The 22646-nt window shown below is 40.5% G+C and overlaps 1 protein-coding gene across 1 annotated transcript in view; it reads left to right on the top strand.

Annotated features, from left to right (window-relative positions):
- Positions 1–22646, top strand: part of LOC122784937 (thyroid hormone receptor alpha) — a 99511-nt gene that overhangs the window by 1169 nt on the left and 75696 nt on the right. Inside the window, exon 2 of the mRNA XM_044050378.1 lies at positions 14206–14296. The gene's annotated coding sequence lies outside the window, so the exon portion shown is untranslated. The remainder of the gene's footprint in view (positions 1–14205; positions 14297–22646) is intronic.

The raw sequence follows: 22646 nt of genomic DNA, 5'->3' as shown, positions 1-22646 counted from the left end.
TTTTCATGATTAAAACAGGGTTTCCCTTTGTTTAAGCTTCTGAAATGTGAATATTTTCTTAATTTCTTTTCTCTGTATAACAAAGAAATCATTAGAAGTTAATTTTGGTTTGTGGACATAACAAGACATTTGAGAACATCATCATTTCCAGGTTGGACAAACACTGATCAACATTTTTTTAAGGTTTTCTGATATTTTATGGACCAAACGGTCAATCTAGAACATAATCAACAGATTAATCGATTATGAAAATAATCGTAAATTGCAGCTCTATATATATGTGTGTGTGTGTGTGTTTTCAAGTATTTGTAACCATTTCTGGTTCAAACTCTGACCTTTTAAGGACAGGTCGTCCTCACGGAGACCAAAGCCTGTCCCTAATGAGTCCCATGTCTGAGGCTGTTGAGGTCAGAGGTGAAATGTGAATTGTGGTTAGGTTAATGTAAGGGTTAAAGGTGAGATATTAGAGTATCAAAGGATTTAATGTCCTAACTAAGAAGTGCTATGCAAACCTGTGTGAAGGAGGGAGAGTGAGACAGAGACACTTCTATGATCTGTGTTCAATTTGTGTCATTTATGACCAATCAAGTGTTGAAAATTGCAGGGTAATTCACTCCACACGATGCCTGAGAGTGATACAGTAGTATCGCACAATACAGTAGTGCAATAATCTACCGTATGTGTTGCAAGGACGTGTCACATATCACCCTGAAATATGTTAAGTACAGGTTTGACTATGCTTTGCTGCCGTGATATCGCTTTTGCTGGTGACATAATCGTATGTAAACTCCAGGGTTTATTCATTCCAAATTCAATTCCATAATGTCCATTTGATAAACTTTATGTGTCCCCAGGGGCAATTCATCAGTCATTAAAACCATTTAGAAACAGTTAAGAACAAAAAACCCCAAAGTAAACAAGCATGAAACGTATTACTAGTATGAAAGTGCATACTGGAAGTGAGCGCAAACTTGTGAGATTTATATGTATTTAAACAGAATAAGTGAAGTCATGAGATGTAGCAAGAATTCAGCATGCAGGGGGCGTTCACAGATGTAGACGAGAAGGAAAACAGGTTTGTTAATATGACTGTGGGCGTAAGAATGGAATAAAAATGAAACTGTTGTAATAAAACAAGTCATATTTTCCCCCTGGGGTGCAGGAGCCAGGCAGGCCACGGATAAAATTACACAGGGAACACCCACAATGCTTACGAGGTTCCCCCAGTAACCCAGTTATTATTTCAGTAGCCTGGTCTGGAGGCTCTTTTAATTACTCTTCAGCTCCCTGCCAAAGGTCCGTCCCTCTGTAACGAGCGCCGCTTCCTTTCCTTCCCTTTCATGCTTGTGTTTTTTTTGGAAGCAAGGAAATCAGCTTTACAAGCACAAACCCAATACTTAATTGATCCTATTAAAGGGAAATTATTTCTAAAGCCCCAAATTAAAAAACAAAAAGTGCATGTGGAGAAAGAAGAGGAAGGAACAGTAAATGCAAGCTGTCAGGAAAATGGAAACAGGATGTCTGTATTGCATCTTAGAAAATGTGCGGTATTGCATTTACAGTCATCCTAATACTACTAGAATATGTACACAAACCACACACACACACACACACACACTCTCTCTTTCTCTCTCTCTTTCTATATATATATGTACGTATATGTGTGTATATATACAGTAATATGTATGTATGTGAGTATATCTATATATATTCTGTACATACAGACATTGAGTCATAATCTTGGCCAGACATGACCTCTTTTGACGTCTATATCCCTGACTCCACCCCCTCCCCTCCTCTCCATTCCCATAGCTCGTTGCTGCGAGGCAGTGCCCTGGTTTTCTGAGGTAGGCTGAGGATTAATGTATAGCGAGAGGAGAGGAGGAGGAGGAGGAGGAGGGGGTGGTGGAGGTGACGTGGAAGGGGGAGGGTGGGTTGGTGGGCTCTGTCTCCCTCCCTCTCGTCCTCCCCCCTCTTCCCCCCCTGCCCTTGTCTTTCTCGGTCTGAAGGAAATCAGTTATGTAACGTATATAATGGGGCCTATGGAGGCAGCGGTTGCAGTCCTACAGCATGCCTGACGTCACACACACACACACACACACACACACAAGTAGACGAGGGAGAGGGGGGAAGGGGCTGAGACGCATATATCTCCAGTAAGCCGGTGTGCTGAAGAAATGTACCCTCACATGCCTTCACATGCAGCGACGACAGCGACATGTTCCCCAAATGAACCACGGATAATGACGTCCTCTCAGGAGGTCATGGTCTGGGCTGTTTGTCCGCGAGCAGCAGAAATCACAACAGTGAAGGAGCCATAGGAACAGAATGTTCTGGGGGATGTAGGTCTATGCCCAAAGAAGAAATGATTTGATTTTGGTGGTGATTCACGATGTGGATTTTTCTTCTTTCTTTCTTCTTTTAAGTCAATTGCTAACCTTGACAGACAGGGAAGTGAATGGACACTGTGAGAAACAGGGTTGATGTTTGTGCTCTCCGAGTCGCTCACACTCCAAAACATTTGGTGCTACATACAGGATTATAGATAAAAACCTGTGTGTGTTTCAACCTGGGATTAAACTGGTTTTTGACCAGTGGGACATGTTTGTAATACTCAGAGTTGACAAGTTGTCAAGCAAAAAAAGTGAAAATTCTCTTGAAATAAGACATTATTTCATTTTTATTCTCTTGAAATAAGACAAACCAATTTTTAGCTATATTTTTACTAGTATTGTGATGTTTTGTATCTCATACTGAGCTTGTGATGCGCAAAAATTGTATTTTCCCCTCAAAAGTAGCATCTTTTTTTGTCGTGCTGTTTGTTTCAGGTGTATTTAACTCATTTTTAGTTCTATAATTGTGACACTGTTTTACATTTAAGTCCAACACCTGCTTGAAGTCAGATTAGAAACAAAATGTCTTGAAGTTAGCATTCCTGACTCGTATTAGGCAGCGTAAGAAAAATAGCCACACTGTACTGTGCATGTTGACCATGTCGTTTTCAATGAAGCAGATTATGTTGTTATAAGATATTCAAGATTCACTTTCTAAAAACAAGCTCCTTTATCTCACTTAAATCTTACTCTATAGGTGATTTGGTCTATATATCAACCCGGGATTAAACTGGTTTTTGACCACCAGTGGGCCATGGTTGTAATACTGTAATACTGAGTTGAGGAAACCTATTAATTTTCAGTGTGTCTGCAGGATTTCTTTTGCACTTCATCGGCATCCCAGAGCGGTGAGGTACTGTAAAAATGTAAAACTCTACAAACATTGCATGTCGCTGCTGGCAACTAGTTACCTGAAGTGCTAAAAGCTTCGTTATTTACTGGATTTGGCATTAAACCCAAACATGGTCCGCCCTCCTCATGGCTGTGGTCATTTTATGACTTATTATTACGTCTATCACCCTTTAAAGTACAGATTTTGACATTGCTCACCGTCTAGAATGCATTGGTGCTGCTTCTCCTGTGCGTTCCGTAGTATTTAATGAAACATTCTGACTGTTTTGAGGACACGTGAACTCAAAATAGCAAGCGTGAACGTGGAAATATGTGAATTGAGAGAGACATGGCAGCAGGCTGCACATACCCACGCGGCCCCCGAGTGCAGGTCTAATCAACCATAGTAAGTGAAATCACATGTTTGGATTTCCCCAGAGTGTGCAGGGCTTTCTCACGTTGACTTCGGACGTGGGATGGCGGGTAATGTACAGGTGTGACGGTGGCCGCATGCCATTTAGGTGAAGCAGTTGTTGAGCATTGGTATAGAAGAGAGCTACACTGGGGAAAAAATTAATTAACAAAATTAATACAAGATATTTTGTGCTTGTAATAAGCAAAAAACAAACAAGTGAAAATTCTCTTGGTAACGTTTCTTGAAATAAGACATTTATATATAAGGCTTACAAGATAAGGGTGATGTTGAAATAAGCCGGGAAAACACATTTTTAGCTGTATTTTTACTAATATTGTGATGTTGTGTGTCCCTTTTAAAAGTAGCATCTTGTTTTTTGACATCCGGTTTGTTTCAAGTGTATTTCACTCATTTTCAGTTCTATAATTGTGACACCGTTCTAGATTTAAGTCCAACAACTACTTGAAGTTAGATTGAAACTGGCATTTTGAGACAAAATGTCTTGAAGTTAGCATTCCTGACTCGTATTAGGCAGCTTAGGAAAAGTAGCCACACTGTACTGTGCATTGTGGGTTTTCAATAAAGCGGATTTGTTGTCTCAATTCAAGTCTATTTTTTGAAACAAGACAATTCATCTTTTACAAATGACACAGCAGCTTAAAAACCTTATGACGTCTATCTGAGAACACAAGATGCCTCAAAAGAAGCTCCTTTATCTCACTTAAATCTTACTCTTTAAGTGATTTTGTCTGATATTAAGTGTGATGACATATTTTGACTAGAAATTATAAAAAAATATACTTGGCAAGGTTTTAAATTTTTGCAGTGCATGAGTCTCTACTTCTGTGACTATACCGTTAAATACCTTTTTCTCTTTTGTGTCGTAGGAAGAGGCCACAGTTTCACCATAATACAGTATGCTCGTTCATTTTTCTGCTCACTAGCACATAACGTAGTTTCCCTCATAATTACAAGGCGCTTCCAAAATGATAATGATGATAATTAGTGGCTGTGGAGATCTTCACATCACGAGTGTTGGTGGAATATCCTGCCAAATTGAAGTGTGCTAATTAAAGGCGATGCTCCCTCCGCGGCAAATCACAATGGACCCAGTCAAGCTGCTGCTGTGGTGTCTCCATGTTGTTGTCAGATCTGATTTAATAATGAGAATATCCCTGTCCTCTCCTGCAGCCGCACAAGAAAAGAACTGAACGTCTGAGACTAAGCAGAATCAAAATGGGTCTTGAAATATAAGGGACGTCATAAGTAGCGTTTAAAGTTCTGGTGCTCTAAATTGAATTTCTATAATTAGGTTAGGTCTATATGCATTAGACTGGAACTGTGTTGGATGGAGGATGACTCACACGTCCTCTCTTTGAGCCAAGAGTTTGTACATCTCACCGTGCCTGTGTGTATTACCCACAAACCAGTTTCATTATATTTACAGCATATGAAAACATATTTGTGACACATTGGGACCAATTTTGACAAATAAGGAGAATTAATATCGCATTTTGCCCCAAATACAAACTCATCAGTACTTGCGGTATGAAGCATTGATCACTGCAGTTGGATATAGTCTAAATTGAATATTAAATATTTACAACCAATTGGAAAATTAGAATTACAAAAAAATACATTTTACTAATCGAACGCTTTTCATTATTGTCAAAGATACACATCAGAAATTTTCTAACATTTTTCACACATTCAAAGCAGTGAGTGAGTCTTTTTTTGCTCTGACATGAAGGTGGATAGTCTTGGGTGTGTGTGTGAGAGAAGCTGGTATAATCTAGTTTTAAATGGCTATTCGAATCAATCCTTATGCAGTTATATAGTAATTGAGGTTTTGCTGTTGTGTAGCTACTGTTCTGATTTTTGTCTTCTTGCACTCAAACCTCTTGTAGTATTTCTGGCCAACTCCAGGGCGCACCGAGATGAATAAGTTAAAGGTTTTGATTGCAGTGCACTGCATATTATGTCACATTGCACCAATCGGTTTCATTTGAGTCAGGGTGGCCGAGTTAAATGCCGCAACTTGATCATCGTCTCAGCACCATGCACCTCAAAAAATATTCCTGATTTGGGATGAGCAGATACGATACTCAGTCCTGGAATCCGTCCGATATTGGTCAAAATCACGGGATCAGACGTCGGAAAAATAAATTTGTGAACTCCAATAAGATCCAAAAACCCTAAATTTGACATGAATGCTTCCACTAAGCACGGACTGTAAAAATGTTGTACAAGTGCATCATTACACGCTATCAGGCTGATGCTGTAATATAATATTGTCTGTACCGGGCAAGATGAAGTGGTATCGAGCCATTGGTAGCCACTGTTAATGTTGATCGGACAAATCTCGACGTGAACTTTCGCTGGTTTCCACCAATTTCTCAGGGTGAATACCTGAGGCAGATGAGCAATAATGAAAAAATAATTGTTAGTTGCAGCCCTATGAAGTATGTGACTGAGTCAGTGTGAGAAGAGCTGTGACTAATTAGCCTTAAGAGATAATAACCCTTCCTAACCGTAGGCTGTTCTAGGAGTCATGTACATCCATCAGGTGGATGAACATGATGTACATACTGCCTGACTGACAACACCAGCAGAACAAAACATGCAGTACAGCTCTTAAATGTGCTCACACACATGCACAGGGTATTGAAAAAGAGCCTCAGGGTCCCTCCATGGTCCCCGTTTCTTTGGAATGTTCCTTTTCTTTCCTGTGTTTAATGCAGCCTGTATCGAATTGTTGTCAGAACAAGAGCTGTGCATCTCCTGCATGGAAAATCAAATCAGGGCTAAGGGACACCAGAAGTCTCCTGACAAATGTGTGATTGAGAGGGAAAGGTGCTAAAAAACAGGACACATGCACATCTCTCGAGGCGTATGTTTCGGGACAGACTAAACACATGGAGATTTACCAGCGCAGCTACGGACCAAAATGAATTGGTCACATTCTGCTAATGAGGAAGACAAAGTGGAGCAGGTTCTTCTTGTGAGGGGAAATGGATTGTTTAGCTTCCTCCCTGCAAGCACTGTCCTATCTGTAAAGCTATGAATACTCCCCGTGCTTTTCATTCAGTCTTTGCGTTTCATAAATTTTAGCCTTGTTTTGATTCTTTTATAAGCCATGAAATCATTGCATCTACAAGAAACCCCATAGCCTGGCTCTTATTTGTTCCACCAGAAATATTCAATTCAGTTCAATTTAATTTTTATTTGTATAGCGCCAACATAACATGCATCATATTATAATGTCATGGAGAGCAGAGAAACCCAGCAACTCACACAATGAGCAAACACTAGGCATCAGTGGAGAGAAGAAGAAATACCATACTCAAACATGTGCAGCCATCTGCCTAGACCGGTTGGGGTGAAATATCTCACCAGTTCTGCCATGCCCCCTTCAGCGCAGGTACATGTTGTTTTGGTGCTGATCTCATCAAAATTAGGGCTAGAACTCACGTTTATTTTCATAATCAATTAATCTGACGATTATTTTCACGATATATGTGATCCATAACATGTTGAAGAGTGTTTACCTGGGAATGATGATGTTAGAGCTGAAACAATGACTCGATTACTAAATGAATCGTCATCGCTTTTAAGCTTTTTTTCATGATTAAAACAACATTTCTGATTGTTTTCGCTTCTTAAATGTGAATATTTACTTCACTTCTTTTCTCCAGATAACAAAGAAATCATTTAAACTGAATCATTTTGGTTTGTGGACAAAAACAAGACATTTGAGAACATCATCATTTCCAGGTTTGACAAACACTGACATTTTATGGACCAAACGATTACTCGATTAATCGAGAAAATAATCGACAGATCAGTTGAATTTTAATGATTAAACGGAGCAAAGAAACCAGAAAATATTCGCATTCAAGAAACTCTAAATAAATCAGAAAGTTTGTTTTAATTATAAAAAAAACAGCACTCAAAGCCGATGAGGCGATGATCAAAACAGTTGACGATAAATTTAGTAATCGATTAATCGTTTTAGCCCTAATCAAAATCCCCTTTGTCCCATTTGGTTTATGAGCAGAATCAAATCTCCGTTATACATCGTAGGAAAAACTGCAAAAACTACAAAGTTGGCACATCTCAGCTGCTTAATGAATAGAGAGGGAGAGAGACGTGCCTCTCATACAGAGGGAAGTACCTGCGTCTTTAGCTGCTAAATGCCCCACTTCACAGTTCACCAGCTGTTTGGTGCCAGCGAGTGCTGTCTTAACTGGAGTAGGTCCGTCACAGTGAAGGAATTCCCCCTGCTGTGTTATAGATTTGCATATCATTGCCAGTATCTGGTGGTATTCCACGCACGCACACACTCTCAGTTTTGCACATTTACAAATGACTGTAGCGTCAATGGAAATCCACTGTAGTGTTGTGTTGCGTTGCAAGAGAACTGTTCCTTCAGTCAGTGTGACATTGTGTGACATTGTGTAACAGTGGCTGTAAAGTATTCCTGCCGCACACTTTCACAGTTGCATTTGGCTTCAGTTTTCTTTTGGCTGACGTCCACGACAACGTGGTGCAGGAGGAAGGTGTTTACAACTGGATAATTGTCAAGAAAGCAAAAGGGGCAGAAGCTGTAGCTATTCTGGTTAAACACACATACACTCAGCTTTGGTCTTGAGGAGTCTTGACGTTTATTTTATTTATTTAATGTCGTTTTTTTTCCATGCTAACTGCTCTGTCTGTGCTCTGTCACCAGCGTTCTCATCACTTACACACCAGTGCTCTTAAAGGAACCACCTGTTTAGCCACCAGTGCAGTTGCCATTTTTTTTTCTGCCCGTCTACGAGATGAGGTCAAGCCGCGGTCACTTGCGGTCGTAATGGTTGCTTGCCATTATCTGCCGTTGGCTTGTTGTTGCTATCGCAGGAATTCCTTTTTGCGGTTGCAGTGGCTGCCCTATACTGGAGAATTGTTGCTAATGATGTTGTGTTTCGCTTTTCTTGTTCTTGAAAGTCTTGTTTATGTCCTCATACCAAAATGATTCAGTTTGAATGATTTCCTTGTTATGTGGAGCAAAGAGACTAGAAAATATTCACATTGAAGAAGCTGAAACAATCTGAACTCTTGTTTTAATCATGAAAAAGGCTTCAAACCGGTTCATCAATTATCAAAATAGTTGACGATTCATTTAGAGATTGATTAATAATCAAGTAATTGTTTCAGCTCGAATAAAATGGCAAAAATGTTGATCAGTGTTTCCTAAATCTCAAAATAATAATGTTGTCAAATATCTTCTTTTGTCCACAAAAAAAAATTATTCAAATCTGTGGGTCTTCCTTTTCTTATATGGAGCAAAGAAACCAGAAAATGTTCACATTAAAGAGCTTATTTTAGTTATAAAACTCCCCAACACAAACTGATTATAAATTTATTGGATTGGATATTTTGATAAAGCGCATTTAAAATTACATAGTTGACCAAAGTGCTGTCCTGTAATGAAGCAAACAAAATACTTTATTATTTTAGCAATGGATTAATAATTGATGTATCAATGATCTAGTTTGGTATTGTTCTCATCTGCACCAACAATCAGGTCAAAGTTGCATTTGCTTTTTAAAAAGTGTGATATTGACCCCCGACAGCATTGTGACTAATAACGTCATTAAGTAACAGTAAACTGTGAAGAATGGGGACAAAAAAAATAGTACGTAGGAGGTATTTTTACCTGCTTCCAAACTGAGGGTGGGTATTTCGAGCGAAAATGCTTGTGACAGTATATCATGCTATATTATACTCTGTTGACTCCACACACCACAGGTTTAATGGCAAATAAAAATGTCAACCCACAATGACTCCATTCATCCTGTAGCGCTCAGACCAGGTGGATGAAGAGAGAGAGAATCACCAGCAACTTTTTAATTGCTCACGATCTCCATCTTAAGTGCTTGTGTTGTTGTACAATGACGGTCAATTCACAACAAAACAGAGGATTATTTCTTTGTAGCAAAGAAGGAAAGAAAATATTCACATTTAAGAAGCTGAAACAATCGGAAATCTTGTTTTAATCGCGGAAAAAGCTTCAAACCTATGAATCGATGATAAAAATAGTTTAATTAGATGAATAATAATCGATGAACTGTTACAGCAGTCATGCATTTCTTCATGTAAGTGACTTAGTTGCTCATTTGAAGAAAAGTGGGCATCACTGTTTGGCACAGATGGTGGTTGGCGTCATCTGAGAGCGACAGCATGTTTGCCGTAGCCGATTTCTTTGCTCTGATATTCCGTATTTTCCCTCATCACTGGTTGCTGTGAAGTCTCACTCTTTCACAAACATCTCTCCGGGGGATTGTATTGTTTTAGGGGATGAGAGGAGAGATAGAAATACCCTGCTTTAGTGGGACAAGAGAGGGACTTTATAACAAGCTCTTTGCCTCCAGGGAGGATTGTCAGACAGGACTGCCACACACACATATATAGTACATGAACTCAAAGTAGCCAGAGCTCTGCACACACACACACACACACGCACACACATGCACTCTGTGTCCTATGAGGAAAGGAACCAAGACTGGCGTCGGGAGTGGCAACAACAGGAAGTGGTCCAGGGATTACTTTAAAAGGACGGACTCCCTGCTCGGATGAACTTACACGGAGAGGCTGAGCCTTTTGCTCGTCCACTCGGGGACAGAATTCTTCTTGTACAGAAAATCTTGTACAGAACGCTCACACTGTGACTTTTAAAAGAATGTCTTGATATTCTGAGGCAGAGAGGCTGAGGGACACGGGCGGAGATGTTGTCGAGGGAGTTGAGATCAAGAGTGATAGAAGAGACAGGGACTGCAAAGAAAACGGAGCCACTGTGCAGTAAAGGTCACTTACAAAGACATGGATCTCCAAAGCTGGAGGCATTCAGCATAAGCCTCCACCAGCTGGGTCTAATGAATTTCATCAGTCGCACATTAGCACTGTTATTGTTTTCCGTTTCTTATCAGATAACCTCTAAACAGTACATTGTGCACTCTTGCTCTGTCCATGAACAGCATCATTTATTTAGCAGGGTAATGGTACACAACATCAGCGTTTTTAAGAGTTTTTGTTTTCAAAAGTGAAACTGTGTAACAGACAAATCTCAACCCGTTTCTTCCCCTGATGTGATTTTAAAATTCATGCGCTTGATGTGAATAAAGAGGGTGCATTGGAGTTCACCTCTGAATTATTCACAGTTTGGAGCATAACTTTACTAAAGCCACTGATCTGAGGCGAACTCTGCGACCTGCCTGCTTTTGAAAAATGCCATGAAGTGGACAGAGAGCTGCGAGTGAGACCACCTGTGTTTTGAGTGTGATGGCGTTCTTTCCAATAAAATTAGCTCCAGTTGTAGCAGCGCTAGCCCCCACTCAGCTCACTCAATCCTCCCTCTGTACTCTCTACAACGCCCTTTATTCTCATCAATTCTTCAAATGCAATAGCTGGTGTTCAGTCAGTGAGATGGTAGATAAAAACAAATTGTGTGTGATTCAAATACTTCACCTGGATCAATAAACATCATATACGCTGATTTTCATCTGTGGTTTAATTACACTTAAATGCTATTTAAATTACAGTTGATGTCCAAAAGCCTTAACTAAGAGCAGAACCCAAATACAATCAGTTATAGGTAATGTAGGTCGCCAGCTCTATATTGTCTGTAATGATCAAGTGTCATTAATCAATTTGTTGTTGTTGGCAGAATGCATCCAGCCTCATTTGTGTCAGGACTTATATCATCTATATCTCATTGCTTTATGTAGATGACCTGTTGACCTTACACACGTCGCATTACCTGGTACGTGATGTACTCAAATAGATAATGTTCAGCGTGAAAACAGAACGTTTAGTTTGTTTAGTTTGTCTTCAGGTTACTCCTTTGTTATCCCCTTATAACATATAATATAGATCATTTAGTGGTTATTATCTACATTCATCTTACATTTAGTGTTTGATTTTTGCTCTTACACTGCAATGCTGGACCTGAACTAAACACGGAGACACACACCTACTGTAGTTGGCACCAGTTTCACGTTTGACTGCTTCCACTTGATTTAGTTTACATGTCCATTTATCTCAGTGGTTACAAATCACTTGTTTACAGTCAGCTTTGCATTTTCATTGCCATATAATTAAGATAACGTGCACTGATTGCACTTTTACAAGTACACATTTGTTGCCCTGCCGCGATTGTTGTTAATAAACACCTGAGTCTGACTTATTTTCAGTGTTGTCTAACTTAAGGGTCAGGACTGGATCGTCTTGGCCCCAGTCAGTTATTATTACAAATAGTAAACAGAACCGGGGTCGGGTATCAGGTCCTCCTGATTTGGGTGGACCTGGAAAGTTGTGAGCAAATGACAAAAACTGTAAGAAACTATTACATTTGAGCTATTCTAACAGTTTTTAGTGGTCACTTTTACTTCTCACAAATGTGAGATTAAGGTTTGGACGTTATATCTTTGCCTAGCCTGACATATGCCTTTATCATCTGTTGAATGTTTGATTACCTCATCTACCTCTGTACACAGTCACGCCTCTGTCTGACCAATATTTGCGTTTCAATGTGTCACTATTCTTTTACTGTTTGATTTGCGGTATAGAATTGAATAAACTTTTTTTTGCCTGTCACAGGGAAGTTATCTTGGGTCAACAACATTTTTATTTTTGCACATTAGCACCCATGGACCTCACTGTATATTAGGCGCTTTCTCTGTTTTCATTAAGCCCAGAGGGTGAAAGCTGGCAGCTGATATCCCAGTGGAAGTTCTACCTGGTATCAGAACCATGTGATTTGTCTTGAGGCACATATTGACCCACTTATACAGAACATTCAGATTGTGGGGAATTTTCCAGCCCTCCTTTTCATTTAAACTAAATCAGCTTAACAAGTACATCAAGGACACGTAGCCATGCACAGACACGCAAAGCTCTGTCCTATATATCCTTCAGCTTCACTGGATTTAATACATTGTCAGTGTTTCCCCAGGGTTGGCTGCGTTTTTTTCGCAGTGGGAGGGGGTCAGGACACACAATGGCGAGAAATGTGGCCACTTACTGTATGTGTCAGTAAAAGCTAAACACATTTATAATGGGCTGATGTGAAACACGCACACATACTTAAACATTTTTTCCCCCCCTTTCTTCTCCTTTTGGAAAGGTTGTGAGGTCACGGTCATAGTTGAAATACCGAATCTGAAAGAGCTTGTGTCCCCTGGTGATTTTGAAATGATAATTAGACGGGATCAATCCAGAGCATCCAGGCTTTTTGCAGTCCAGACTTAAACAACTTTGACCCATGAACCTGATGGCACGTTAATGAGATCCTGCCTCGGCGTGCTGAGGGACTAGCGCTCTACATCGCCTTGAACCCAATCATTTCTTTTTACATACATCCTTCTTAAACGCTGCTGTGGGCTGCTAAAGCGAACATCAGTGGTTCCATTTGGAGAGTTATTGGTCAGAACTTTGGAGACGGTGACCTTGAAAGGGAAAGTTCATGTTTTTTTGAAGTGTGGTTGTATAAGGTACTACAAACCAAGGATAGGGTTCAGATTGGACGACTGAAAAACATTTTATGTGTTATTTTCATGTGAATAGGGACAGCGAGGCGAGCGTGTTATAGCCCCGTAAAAGAGAGTACACTAAAGTGAGAGCCACATTGTAATGCAGCTCCCGTGTTTTTACACCTCTGTGCGTAGGAATACAGTATGTTGAAAAACGATAAAAACAATAATGGCGTGTTTTCATCAAGTATAGTACCTGGTACCAGGTACTTTTTCAGTACCTGAGGAGATACTATCACTGCCGGCCACTGATTGGTCAGAGTGCCGTCACAGGAAGAGACGTCCGACACAAAAATCAAGCCGAACAATGCCGAACTGTAGATCAGTTAAAAAGACTTAACAATCGTAAAAACCGTGGGTTAATCTCCAACAATTAGCAGGGAAATGTCTAAAATCTCAATATTTAGCAGAGGAGTCTGGTGTATTTAGTGACAGCACTGCTGATCGCGAGCGGCATCACAAACCCTGTCGCTGTATTTCAGTCACTATGATTCTAGTGACTCAGTTACACTGAAAACAACTGCTTTACAAGTCACTAGTCACTCGTGTGTGTGCGTGGCGTATAAAGCGAATTCGATACTTGGGTAGTCTGATAAGTCGGTACTTTTTTTTGTAGTGGAAATGCAACCTAAACCGTGCCGAGGCGAATCAAAAAGACGCATAAATCACGTTACAGTTACGCCGTCTGTGTGTTGAGTCTGACTCTGCAAAAGTACCTCATGAACCCCCTCTTCATATAGACCTGAACTATCTTTAAAACAAACAGTTAACTGTTCAACCCTAGTCATTTGGCTGCAAATAATAAAAGCTCTCCATATAATTTAACCCCAATCTGCATGTCTTTGGATTATGAGAGGAAACCGGAGTGCCTAGAGAAAACCCATGCACAAGTGGGGAAAACATAAACAGTGTTTAAAAGTCACATTTTAAATTGTCTTCCTTCTGTTAACTTGAAAAGAAAATTCTAAATGTATTTTCTTTCCTTGTAATTTCACAGAGTTATTGCATAGAGTACGACGCTCTGCCATCAGATGATTGTGTCAGTGAAGACGACGTAAGAAGACCGGCCTCTGTCTTCAAAGCACCAGGTTGGTTCTCCTCGCTTTTCCAGAGTCGCGTAATAACAGAAGCCATGTGTTGTTCTGCCGTCTGTTCCTTTTAACCAATCCAGCCTATTGCTCCAGAGGTGTATGTGCATTCCCTTCACAGATGGCCCTCAATTGCAGTTACTCACATTTAAACAGTGTATTCCCCTGACTTTACAAGCTGTCGTGGGGTATAAATGTAGACTGCGATGATTGATCGTGGTGAAGCGGTAGAACCGTGCCGATTAAGATTCTGCAGAGGCAAAAATCTCTATCATCTGAAGATAATCACACACCGACACTAAAACTTTAAATCTGTGAAATCAGCATCGTATCAGACGGTGAGAAAATTGTGTAACAACTGCAGGCCAGGACACATCATGCACTGACAAGGTAGCAAAGGATCAGTAGAGCTGGTCTGTGGAGCCCGCACACAGAAGATGCCTGGAGGCTCTGTGCTATAAAAAGGTCTCATGTGTAGCTCCCTTTAATGAGACACTCAGACATGCATCGACATGAGCTTACTAGCCCTTTTCCATGATTTGCGAAAACTGTCTATTTGACGGGATCACTTCATACACTGTGCATTGCACCATCACTAACCTGCCGGCATGTTTTTGTCAGTTTAATGAGCCTCGATGTCTAAACCCCAACGAAACCACCAAGGATTAACTGTGTATTAGCTTTGACTGTGAGAGCATATGCACTGTGACATTCATATGAGTAGAAATAACAGGATTTGACGACAAAGACCGCGTTCAAACATGACGCGCCACGTCTCCGCAACCTTTGTTACGCTGCTGTCGTCACTTGAGTCCGCGCCTGTTGAGTAGCAGCTTGTCCCGACTCTGACACAGTGACACATCCAATGTGTAGACCACATGTGTCAAACTGGTGGCCCGGGGGCCACGTATGGCCCTCCAATCGATTACACGAGTTATCCTCGTCATTATTTGTTAAATTTTCAATTTATTTCTCCGTTTTTGTGCATCATAAATATGTTTTTATTGTGAATCATTTTATATCAAAATAAGCACTTTTACGTTGCAATTCTGTCTAATATTCTGTCTTATATTGCCCACCGGCTATAAATGCCCATTGGCCCCTAGGTCATTTGAGTTTGACACCCCTGGTGTAAACTGAGCATTGTCAGTGCTTGACTTGACTTATGAGGGCTTTTTATTGCCGCTGATTTCCTCAATTTGGTTCCTATTCGATTTGACTGGCTAATGATTCATTTAGAGCATTACTTCTCAAATAGTGGGGCATGAGAGGCAGGGCAGGACAACTCATACAGTGGTTTATACAGATAAATGAATAAAAATGATGCGTGGGGGGGGCGTGAGAACATTTCTGTCCGGGGGGGTGGCATGACAGAAAATAATAGAGAACCACTGATTTAGAGATATTTTAGTTGCCCCATTAAGCTTGCTTTATTATAATGCATCAAAGTAGTACTTTTGATTTACAATCCAACTCCAAATTTAGTTCTACAGCATACTGCGTTGACCAAAGTACTGTATTATCGCATAAATACATAAAATAGGATATTAAACTAAAAGCGATATAAAAAAACCAACAAAGCAATAAAAATGTAATGTAAAACCAATCAAGGACAGAAACAAAGTCACTAAACAACATGAATATATTATAAAACACTTAAACTGCCAGCTCTTATACGTGGAGGGCTTTTAGTCGAGATTTGAAAACAGGAAGTGTGGGAGCAAGTTTAATGAGGAGCAAAGGCTCCGTGTCCCCGGTGTTTTAATCTCAACCGAGGTATCACAAGAAGAGATCTCTCCGCAGACCTCGGTGAATAAGGATGTCAAAGATCACTGCGGCAACTCAAACCTTAAAAACCTGTTTCAGTTCAAGATATACAGCCGAGAATCAGACTGTGACAATATTGATGGTATGTTAATTTATCTTTGTCTTTGAGCAGACAACCGTGGCACCAAAACTTCTTTTCTACATCCAGCCGAATCAAATGGCGGCCTGTGGGCCACATGTGGCCCAGAAGCAACCTCTTAGTGGCCCAGCACTTTTCACTGTCCCTCAAATGTTCCTATGTGGGACAGATATTTATCTTAATTCAGAGAAACTAATGTTGTTGCTAATATTGTGAACTTTATGATTTTATTGCACCTGGGTTAAATATATTTTAAAATTGAAAGTTTTTTTTTTGTTTTTATGCACTTTGAGGTGTACAAAGGCCAGAATAAGCAAAGTACTCTTATTTCAAAGTGAAAAACATTATTGCTACTACCACGGATTCTGTTCTTTTATTATTTGAACGCAATTTTCTACAGGCTGTTCATGCATTTGCGCGGCTTCTACATCATAGTTGGCAAAGGAAACGGCCGTCTCCTTCGCCAGGAGTAAGAGCTGACGGTGATAGTTTCACAAGATTTGTGTAGAGGAAGTAGGAAATAGAATATATTAAAAGATTGATTTGAGGATTTTATGAATAAATGTCGTTACGAATTGGAAAATCATCTTCAGGAACCCAAAGCTACTTACGATCAGTTTGTCTTCATGACATTAGTAGGTAAACCAGCATATATGTTACACAGTGAGAAGGTAATTATATAAAGTGGCACAGTATTTTTTATAGTCCCATTATCTTAAGCAATGAGCACAATGAACATTACCATAGATTACTAGATTAATCATAGTATGATTTATCTAGGCTGACTCACACGTGCTGTATGGTGAAGGTGTCGACTAAAAATGCTTCACATTCACAAGTGTTTTTTAAACTGCGTGCGTTGCTTACTTCATAATCATACTTATACAATTATACTAACAGTTACAATTAAACCGCGCTCTCCCAAACTGTAGTAGCACAAAGTGTCAGACACACCCACCGTCTATTGTCCGTGTGTGCGTGCGCGCGTGCAGCGTTAGGCCACACGAGGCACTCATCTTAAAGAGCTAATCCTCGGTTACCGAGCAGCAAAGGATTCCTAACCGACAGCTTTTAAATTAGCCGTGCGGTGGACGTGTGCGAGGACCGTAGTCCCGGGAGATTACAGCGGCGGTGGGAGTCACAGATTTGTGCTCGTAATGATCTGATGACAGAATGTGTTGTGGCGTGATGCGGGATATGGGATGGGATTTGAAGTCACATGCAGCCCACGTTATTCTCTCAATCATGAGCCCATTCAAAACACTTCAGCAACACGTCGTTCAGGACTGTGTGCACATTGTTCTTCACATGCAACTTTTGAATCTGAGTAACTCAGAGGCTGGATGGATCTGCCCCACGTGACGAGCCAGTTGTAGCGTTCCTGCTTTGAGTTGAAATTCAAAGTTCAGCGAAGAACAAAAACTGTGAGTGACAAGGAAAATGCAACCATGAAGAAACATCCAGTTTCCAAGTAGCAGGAGAAATAAATGACGCCTTGCAAAGCAAATATGTGTGACAGGTTGATAAACCCTCTGGCTGTTTCAGAACAAAAACTGTGTTGCTACACCCTCGGATGCTTTATCAGGACGTTACCGCAGGAAGAAGAACTGCAGCGCGCGTTGTTGTCAGAGCGGGGAGCAGCAGGCGAGTAACAGATGAGGACAGACTGGTTGGTCAGGGTTCATCCCACAGCAACGTAATGAGCCAAAACATAGCAGGAGAAGAACCAGACGCAGGCTTCACGCGATAAAGAGCTGCACACAGTGGACTCCAGATTCTAACCCCCATCAAGCTGCTTTGAGATCAAGTGAACAACAGGTGCAACACGTTTGTGGCAATTTCCACAAAAGTGTTGACGTGAAAAAAATATGTATAAAAAGAGAATTATGTAGGACATGCAGAGCATTCGTATGTGGCTGCATTAAAATCACAATTCATCTCAAAGGTCAGATGAAGACTTTGTTTCACTGTCGATTCCCTCAGCTTTAATCTGAAATTAAGAGAAGCAGCAGATGAAATGCTGCATATACAGACTTTTCATTTCTTTGTGTCTAAGTGAATAATAAAGGCCGATTGCAGTTTGTTTGTAATGCAATTGATTAATTCAGTTATTTGCTTTTATTATCAAACCTTTATCTGATTTAAAACCTGAAACATAATATACATACTGATCAATTAACAGCCACTGATTTATTCGATCAATGCAATTTTAATCTGCCAGTTTTGCTGTGGATTAGATTCATATTTTGTCTATAAATGTTTTACCAATTTAACACTGATCGACACTCTTATGACCATCATGATAAACAGGCCACCTGGATTTATATTGATTTTTTTGACTAGTAGACTGTAAAATAAGCTTTATAAAGTCAACTTCTGTCATTTATTGTTCAGTCGCGTGTATCGTTGGACGAAACATTGCAGAGTTTGTGATGGCGGTCATTAGACTCTCTCTCTCTGTCGTATGAAAAAGTTGCATCAGTTCATGTTGAGTTTACATCACTTATCCGAGATGCCTTCATGGGCCAGTGGGCCTTAAAACCCTTTCAGAGCCGCTGAGCATCTACTGCAAGATGCAAACTCCCTTCTCAGCATAAATTATAAAGTCCTTCTGAATGTTGCATAAATAAATTTGGTCACAAGATGTTCGTGAACACGCAAGAACACAGTGAGCCAAAGGCAAAACTGTGCATTAACCTATGACTGAGAAGATGTTGTCTTAAGAAATTAACTTTAAATTCAGATTATGCAGTCTACATACTGCTCTAAGGTACAGTCACAATGTAGTGTTAAATGGGATGTGTTCCAATATCTATCCTCCACTTACTGTTAGATATCATCCCTGTCTACAACTCATCCAGCAGGCCAGTCGGACAAGGTGTGGTACAGGATGAGTGTGATTATGGACTTAGATTTCATAACCTCCACACATCATCTTTACGGATGGCCCACTAATGAAAGCAGTTCCTATTCAACCCCAATCCTTCCTTTGCCTGCTTCCTGTCTGGCTTTGCTCTTTTGTACTCCCTTTATCCAGATCCTGAATCAACATGCAAGGTTACTAGAGCTGGACTCTAAAACTCCGTACCATGTTGCATCAGTTCCAATACAATCGCCGAATCGCGACGCAGATTTTAGTGCTTCATTTCGGTGCCTGACCCTGTTTCCGCGAGCCACTCTTTCATCTGCATCACGTCGGTTGGTGATAGAGGTTCGCGGATGTGGAAGGCGACGGCGTGCATCTCTGTTTGATCAGAGTTCAGATCACTAAGTTGTGGCAGTTAAAGAAATGAGACACCTCAGGCGGCTGCTGTGTGCATTTGTTAATGTCTGTTTCCACCTTAGATAAACAGAGCTGACATAAGCAAGAACCTAATACAAACGAAAATATATCATAAAACTGTATAAATGTTAGTGTCTATGTGTTATTTACTGCACAAATGCTCCAATTCAGTTAGGTTTTAGTCATTTTCAATTTATAGAAGTGAAGTTATAGAAGTGTAAGTGGCAGCCCGTCAATAGAGGGCACTAGGGCGCTGCCCCACCTGTCTCACATGAGGAAGAAGAAGATAGGACTCATTTTTACATTTTTACAGTCGGTGTGTACCGTGTATAATCTGCTTTTGAATATAGTCTAAAGAATGTTCATGTGACGCATTTCCTGTTCGTTTGGGGCGCAGATATTTTTACCACCGACTCTCGCTATAAACGGTGCATGTGCAGTAAACCTTCCTCCAATACCAAAGATAAGAAAACGCCTGGGCATAACATTTAGGATTCATCCAAATGTATCCGCAGCAGGTGAAGCAGAGCAGCACAAGTACATCTGTGCATGTCAGCATGTCTGATCTTTAATCGATCACCCGCACCAGGCTCCAGTTTTTCTTCTTTTGATTTGTGTATTGCTCCCCCCCCTCCCTCCCCAACATTTCCTATCACCAGTCGCCACTGATAAGTTATATAAGTGTTCAGTTATATAAGTTCACATTTGCCTCGCAATGGAAAACGGCATTCTAGGGAATAAACATACTCCAGGTAAAGAAAGGAGACGATAGAGGAGAGGAATGGTTGTGTAACAAGTGTATTTGAGAATGGTATCATGAATAATATTAATCATCACCTTTACCTCATCTTGACCAGGGTGTAACGCGCCTCTTGCCCCCAACACCGTCTGGGATTGGTTCCCTCAGAAAAGGGCAAGCCATAGATGAAGGATAGATGATGATAATAATAGCTTAAATAGAAATTGTAGTCGTGAGAGGGATAGTGTCAACATCTGGACCTTGAAGCTCTGGAATCAGGGATACCTGCAAAATAAGAACAGAGAGGGAGAGGGAACAAAGTTATCATTCAAAAACGTTATACTTCTATTACAGACTTGTTGCGATACAAACCGATGTATGTTTGTTGTATGTGCTAGCAGCGCTCCTGCTTGTTGTTACGGGTCTTGAACTCACCGTACTCTTGACCGTGTTTCCTCCTTCCATGCTGGTCGAGATTTGTAGTGCTGCCCGTGAACGTCAAATACTGTAGCATGGCGTCTGTCGAGCTTCCCTTCCTTCTTATAAAACCCAGAAATGGTCCACACTTTGGATTTTTGTTTCCTTGTTGAAAATCTTTCCTGGTGTCGTTCTTAACCTCCTTCATTTTCCTTGTTGTCACTTGTCTATCACTCATGGTAACGCCAGCTAGGCAGCTACGGAGTTTGCTTCAGCTCTTGCGTTGTTTTAGAGAACCCGATTCCCAGTCTCGCGATACCCGATCCATGACTCTACAACCGATTCATCTAGGAATTCATGGCTAATTCGTACCGACTGAGAAAGCCGCTACCGACGCGGCCGTATCACTCACGGTTTATCGTTCACAACCGTATAAGAAATGCCGACACACTGCACCATAATACACACTTTAGCTGTGAATCGCTTCGTGTCAGTACCCCACGTTGTACAGCAGAGATGTATTTCCACAGACCTGCTGCTGTTCATCTGAGATTGTCCGTCGTTAACACCAGTTAGCTTAACCGCAAGCAATTCAGTGCAGTAAAGACATGATGAGTCACACACGCAGGGCACCAGAGTAAGAGCCTGAACATTGTGTGCCCGTTGATACTTATTGGGTAGAGAATCGACTATGACAAGTCCTGAATTCTAAAATGGAGGCGCCAAGAAGTGTAATTGAATTTCTACTGGTACTTTGAAGAAGCAATCAGCACCAACTGTGGGCTATAATTCATCATGGCCTATTTTGCCTGTGAGTGATAGTAGAGTCTGACAGACAACTACCTCTACTTGCAATTATTGGAGGAGCCAAATGGAGACACTTAAACACAAGCATTGTTAAAAAACACTGGTTTAATGCCGGGGTACGGGACACAGATCAATCCAACGAGGCAGATGTATCTGAATCGGTAGACGGGAGGATCCCCCACCCCCCACTTGGTTATCTGGTTCACACATGTGAGAAAGTAATCTCTGCTGGAAGGCTGTACGTGACTGACAACAAAACAAACTGGCAAGAAACAAGTAGACAACAGGTATGAGAGATAGCAATACACTCAGGTGAAACACTTAGGAACAGGTGAGGGTATTAATCAGTTTAAAAACGAACCGTATCGGTATTTGTAATTCTGTACCGGTACCAAACAGTACCTTATTTCGATACTTTAAAAAGGTTTTTCTGTTGTAAAACAAAGTCTGCACTTCTAAGTTTCAGTTTTTTATTAAGACGATTTAAGAACAGTAAATAAATAAACATAAATAGTTAGAAATAGAAACAACAACAACAACAACAAGGATCAACATCTGGCCGCAAAACCACCTTGATTTAAGACCATGTCCAATGCTCCTTCGCTGTGTTTATGCTCAGTAAAGACACAAGAAGTGACTAAATATGAATGATGTTACTGTTAAAAGTGACATCTGTTTTACTCACGTTTTGTACAAAGTAACCATGATAGTTAAATGGACACAATCTCTCCAGACCCATAAGTAGGAAAAGAATTACTTTGCAGATGCCTCTTGTTCGGCACTGACAGTATCAGAGGCTCAAGTTGTTGTTACCAGAATCTAAAGAAATGAAAGCAATCTATTCTTTGAAATTCCACCAACACAATTGTTTATGGATGTACTGTGGGAGTTTATCCTCATAAAGTTAACTCTGAAGACTATTACAGCATTCTATGTGAATTTCTAAAGAGAAACACTGTATTCTTTTGCCTGGGGGGGTTTTTGGTTGAGTCACATAAGTTTCACTGTTCAGTAAAAGAAGCTGCACTAAAAAGATCTGAAGGGAAAATAGTGTGTACAAAATGTTTGATTTATTTTCAGTCATGTTCATGTACCAGATCAGAGCCATAGATAAAAGCTTTTTTGGCCAAGGGTGACGTCTTCTTTCGCGATGCACTGTTTCTAACAAGAGAGCGACTTATATTTAGCCCCAGCTGTG

The sequence above is a fragment of the Solea senegalensis genome, linkage group LG19 (assembly GCF_019176455.1).
Source record: "Solea senegalensis isolate Sse05_10M linkage group LG19, IFAPA_SoseM_1, whole genome shotgun sequence".
Classification (NCBI taxonomy): Eukaryota; Metazoa; Chordata; class Actinopteri; order Pleuronectiformes; family Soleidae; genus Solea; species Solea senegalensis.
Note: the sequence above shows the minus strand (reverse complement) of the source record. Positions and strands in the feature narration are given on the sequence as shown.